Below are 5,160 nucleotides of genomic sequence, written 5' to 3'. Positions count from 1 at the left end.
CGCCATGAGCACTTCTGAGCATGCGAAGAAGCCCGAATTTCCAGCAGTGGGCATGCATTGCCATCTTGTTGTCAGGTCTTTTTTAAAATATTTTTTTGAAAATTGTCACTGCACATGCATGCGTAGTGCAGGAGGAAGCGAACCGGCAGTGAGGTAACTTAGAACCCACCCCTGAGTTTCCTAATAATTTTATTATTTTATGGTTGGGGGTCACCACAACTTGAGGAACTGTATTAAAGGGTTGCAGCATTATGACGATTGGGATGAATGAATGAATGAATAAATAAACAAACAAACTTATATATATTGAGTCCACGGAGAGGGGCAGCATACAAATATAATAAATAATAATAATAATAATTGAGAGCATATGCACCAAAGACAAATTCCCTGTGTGTCCAATCACACTTGACCAATAAAGAATTCAATTCCATTCCATTCTATTAGAACATCATCTATTCTATTCTATTCTATTCTATTCTACTGAAGATGGGCTGCTACTGAAATGGTCAGGTGCTATGCTCCAGTTGCGATTTTCGGGATGGGCACAGACCTGTGTGCACATCCCGAAAATCTGTTTTACTACTGTTATATTTTTATTGTTTTACTACTTGCGATTATTGTTAGCCGTCCTATTGCAGTGGGCGGCATATAAATATAATAAATAAATAACCAATTGGCTGCCAATTGGTTTCAGGACACAATTCAAAGTGTTGGTTATGACCTACAAAGCCCTTCATGGCATCGGACCAGATTACCTGCGGGACCCCCTTCTGCCTCATGAGTCCCAGTGACTGCTTAGGTCTCACAGAGTCGGCCTTCTCCAGGTTCCGTCAATGAGACAATGTCGCTTGGCGGGACCTAGGGGAAGAGCCTTCTCTGTGGGGGCCTCGGCCCTCTGGAATCAGCTCCCTCAGAGATTCGCACTGCCCCCACCCGCCTCGCCTTCTGCAAGAGTTTGAAGACCCATCTATGCCACCAGGCTTGGGGCCATCAGACTAATTGAGACGGGGTGGCAAAGCAGGTAGAGTGCTGTACTGCAGGCCTCTGAAGCCGACTGTAGATCTGTAGGTCAGCGGTTCAAATCTTATGACTGGCTCAAGGTAGACTCAGCCTTCCATCTTTCCAAGGTGGGTAAAATGAGGACCCGGAGTGTGGGGGCAATAGGCTGGCTCTGTTAAAAAGTGCTATTGCTAACATGTTGTAAGCCGCTCTGAGTCTAAGGAGAAGGGCGGCATAAAAATTGAATAAATGAATCAATGAATGAATCAATCAATCAATTCCCCTGGCCGATGAATGTATTGTAAGTTAGTTGTTTTCTTTTATATGCTGTTTTGTTTTATTTGTTGTGTGTTTATATGTATTTAAATAAAATTTATTTTTAATAAAATAAAATATATATATATTGTAAGTTAGTTGATTGGGAATGAGAGGGTTTTTTTAAATGATCTTAAGTTTTTAGATTAATTAATTTAAACTAATTGGATTTTGGATGCTATATTGTTCCTTGACATGTTGTAAGCCGCTCGGAGTGCTCGGAGAGGGGCGGCATATAAATCCAATTAATAATAATAAACAAAACAAAAACAAAAAACAAACAACTTTAAAGCCCATTGTACAAATGGCTGGGCTGACATGCATCATGAAAGTTCATTTAGGAGGCAGAAAGGGACTTCTTACCATTCCTCCCTCCCTGCTATTCCAGTGTGTACACCTTGTGCCGGTAGCCGCCCTGAGTCTTCGGAGAGGGGCGGCATACAAATCTAAATAATAATAATAATAATAACAACAACAGCAACAATAACCTCTTGGACTAAAGCAGAACATAAATAATAAATGACCAGCTTCAGATCATTAGCCGAGAGAAGGAAATTCAAGCTAATCTTCTCCCATAGAATATTAACCTGTCCTGAATTTGCGTTCATAAAGCTTTCTACCATAAAGCTTTTGCTCTTTCTGGAGGAAAAAGAACAATCGATAATGTTTCCTCTTCCATCACATCCTTCTCCAACCAGCTTTCCAAACCCATGCATCGGGACTGCACTTCCCACAACTCCGTTAGCCAAAAGTAAACTGCTCGGATTCCTGGGAGTTGCAGTATCTTCCGGTACATCTGGAAGATACCAAGGGCGAAATGTTGGGGGGGGGGGTGAGATATCAAATCATACATTAGCAGAGGGTGCCTGAACCTTTAAAATAAGTAAATACGACGACCAAAAAAGATACTTTATTTCTACACTAAATCCTATTCTCCGGATTGGTTGAAAGTTGCCAAATATTTCCGGCGTAAAAGAGTGAGCAAAACAGACCCTCCCCTGCCGCCCTCAATGGTGCTAAGGTTACGAGCGACCGCCTGCAGTCGGGGCGGAACCCGAGAAGCCTAATTTCCCTTCGGCTGCGCCCATGATGCATTGCGCAGCAAGAAGACGCAATTTCGCCGCCGCTTCTGCGATTTGTAAAAGTATCTTTCTCATTCAAGGCTTCACCTGGTTTATTTCGTTAAAAACACACATACTCCTCAACGTAACGTCTTTGTCTACCTGGAGGCTCGCCCTATTATACTAGATGGGCATCGTTGCAGGGATGGGTCTCTTGAAAGACAGTAGAGCATACTCTGGTTTCTCTTCAGATCGTATAAATCTTTCGCCTTTTACTAAAGATTTCCGTGGAGAGGAACATTTATGAGTTACGATTAATTTTTTGAGGCCTCGCTTCGGTGGGGCTACCCTTACCTGGTTCTAAAATTAGATTTTGGTGTTTTTTTGTTGTAGTGTGTTACAAGTGCATAACAGCCGAGGTTTGTATTACGTCATATACAGACGGAACAGGCGCCCCCTGTAGGAGAGCTACTGTCATACCTTTCTTAAATGGCACGTGGCCCTCCTTCCCTGATTTATGGGGATGGGCAAAGTTGGCTCTTCTTTGACATGTGCAGTTCAACTCCCAGAATTCCTGGGCCAATGATGCTAGCTGGGGAATTCTGGGAGTTGAAGTCCACATGTCATAGAATAGCCAACTTTGTTATTCAGGCAGAATAATAAAGGAGAAGCCCCAAGCCCTCCTCTAATGGCCCACAGCAGATGCTAACATTTAAACAGTGGTTCTCAACCTTTCTAACGCCGCGATCCCTTAGTACAGTTCCTTATGTTGTGGTGACACCCAACCATAAGTCTAGCAACAATTCTCCCAACAGAGCTTTAAGCTGATTGGCAGGAAGGTCAGAGAGACACCCCCCCACTATAAACTCCTGATTGGTCGGATTGTAAAAATATGTTCCAAAGCGCCAGAATAGAAGCTTTAGTTCCCAACACCATGGGGAATATATATTTTCCTATGGTCTTAGGCCACCCCTGTGTGGAATGGTCGTTTGATCCCCAAAGGGGTCCCGACCCCCAGGTTGAGAACCACTTACTAAGAGCTTATTGAAAAAAGAACAGAACTATCAATCAGAAAAATATGTATAAATTCTTTATTGGCCAAGTGTGATTGGACACACAAGGAATTTGTCTTTGGTGCACATGCACATGTAAAGATCTGGAGACTCTCTGGATTTGCATGCAAAATAAAGACGGTTCTGTCATTAGAATTGGGGTGATCTATAGGCCTCCAGGGCAATCTGAGGAACATGACAACATGATGGTGGATGAAATTACCCAAATGGCAGTAAAGGGAGATGTTGTGGTTATGGGTGATTTCAACATGCCTGATGTTGACTGGAATATCCCCAGTGCCCTTACATGCAAAAGTAAGAATATAGTAGAGGCCATTACAGGAGCAGCTCTGGCACAGCTAGTTAAGACACCAACTAGAGGGGAGAATATTCTAGATTTAGTTTTTACAAATGGGAATTGGGTTTCAGAGGTCAAGGTGGAAGAAAATTTAGGTTGCAGTGACTATCTATGTTTGTGGTTTGATGTAAAAACTGATTGTGAGCAATCCTACACTGCAACCAAAGTATTAGATTTCAGAAAAACAAATTTTAATGCAATGGGGGAATATTTAAATAATGAATTAAAGGGGAGGGATAAAATGGCAGGAGCGAGCACCCAGTGGACTGTATTAAAAAAGGCCATCTTAAAAGCCACAAGACTTTATGTAAAGCAAATAACTAAAGGTAAAAGGAAGAAGAAACCGCTATGGTTTAGCAATGATGTAAGGGCTATAGTCAATGAAAAAAAGGCTGCCTATAGGAGGTATAAAGAGTCTGGAAGTATAGCTGAAAGAGAGGTGTATAAAATGAGACAGAAGGAGGCGAAACAGATAATATATGCTGCTAAAGCCTCAAAAGAGGAAGAAATTGCAAAATCTGTAAAGAAGGGGGATAAAACCTTCTTCAGATATATTAGTGATAGGAAGAAGAAAAACTGCAGCATCACGAAGCTTAGTACCGGGAATAATACATGCATTGATGGGAATAAGGAGATCGCTGACCATTTCAATAGCTACTTCTGTTCAGTTTTCTCAAAAGACACCTTACAAAATAATACTATAGGGGGATATAGCATTGCTTCCAGCTGTACTGATTCAGCTCCAGTGATCTTAGAAGCCGATGTCTTAGAAGAACTTGAACGATTAAAGATAAATAAGGCAATGGGTCCAGATGGCATCCACCCCAGAGTTCTTAAAGAACTCAGATCTGTCATTGCTACCCCCCTGACTGATTTGTTTAACCAATCCCTGTTAACAGGAGATGTTCCTGAGGATTGGAGAATGGCCAGTGTTGTGCCTATCCACAAGAAGGGCAGTAGAGAAGAAGCTGGTAACTACAGGCCAGTTAGCTTGACATCAGTTGTAGTTAAAATGATGGAGACTCTACTCAAAAAGAGGATAAATCAGCACCTAAAAAACAATAACTTATTGGACCCAAATCAGCATGGCTTTACTGAAGGCAAATCATGTCAGACTAATCTCATTGATTTCTTTGACTATGTCACAAAGGTGTTGGATCAAGGTGGTGCCGTGGATATTGCCTATCTGGACTTCAGCAAAGCCTTTGATACAGTTCCACATAAAGAGCTGATGGATAAATTAGTGAAGATTGGACTTAATCCCTGGATAGTTCAGTGGAAATCAAGCTGGCTGAAGCATAGACATCAGAGAGTTATTGTTAATGGCGAGTATTCTGAGCAGAGACAGGTTACAAGCGGTGTGCCACAAGGG

General features: G+C 41.9%; 1 non-coding gene across 1 annotated transcript; it reads left to right on the top strand.

Annotated features, from left to right (window-relative positions):
- Positions 1-2,609: 2,609 nt before the first annotated feature.
- On the top strand, positions 2,610-2,724 carry LOC139166069 (U5 spliceosomal RNA). The gene has a single exon (XR_011558877.1). It is a non-coding gene; the product is annotated as a U5 spliceosomal RNA (small nuclear RNA).
- The last annotated feature ends 2,436 nt before the right edge of the window (positions 2,725-5,160 follow it).

The sequence above is a fragment of the Erythrolamprus reginae genome, chromosome 3 (assembly GCF_031021105.1).
Source record: "Erythrolamprus reginae isolate rEryReg1 chromosome 3, rEryReg1.hap1, whole genome shotgun sequence".
In the NCBI taxonomy this organism is placed as follows: Eukaryota; Metazoa; Chordata; class Lepidosauria; order Squamata; family Dipsadidae; genus Erythrolamprus; species Erythrolamprus reginae.
This window is presented reverse-complemented; position numbering and strand designations above follow the sequence as displayed.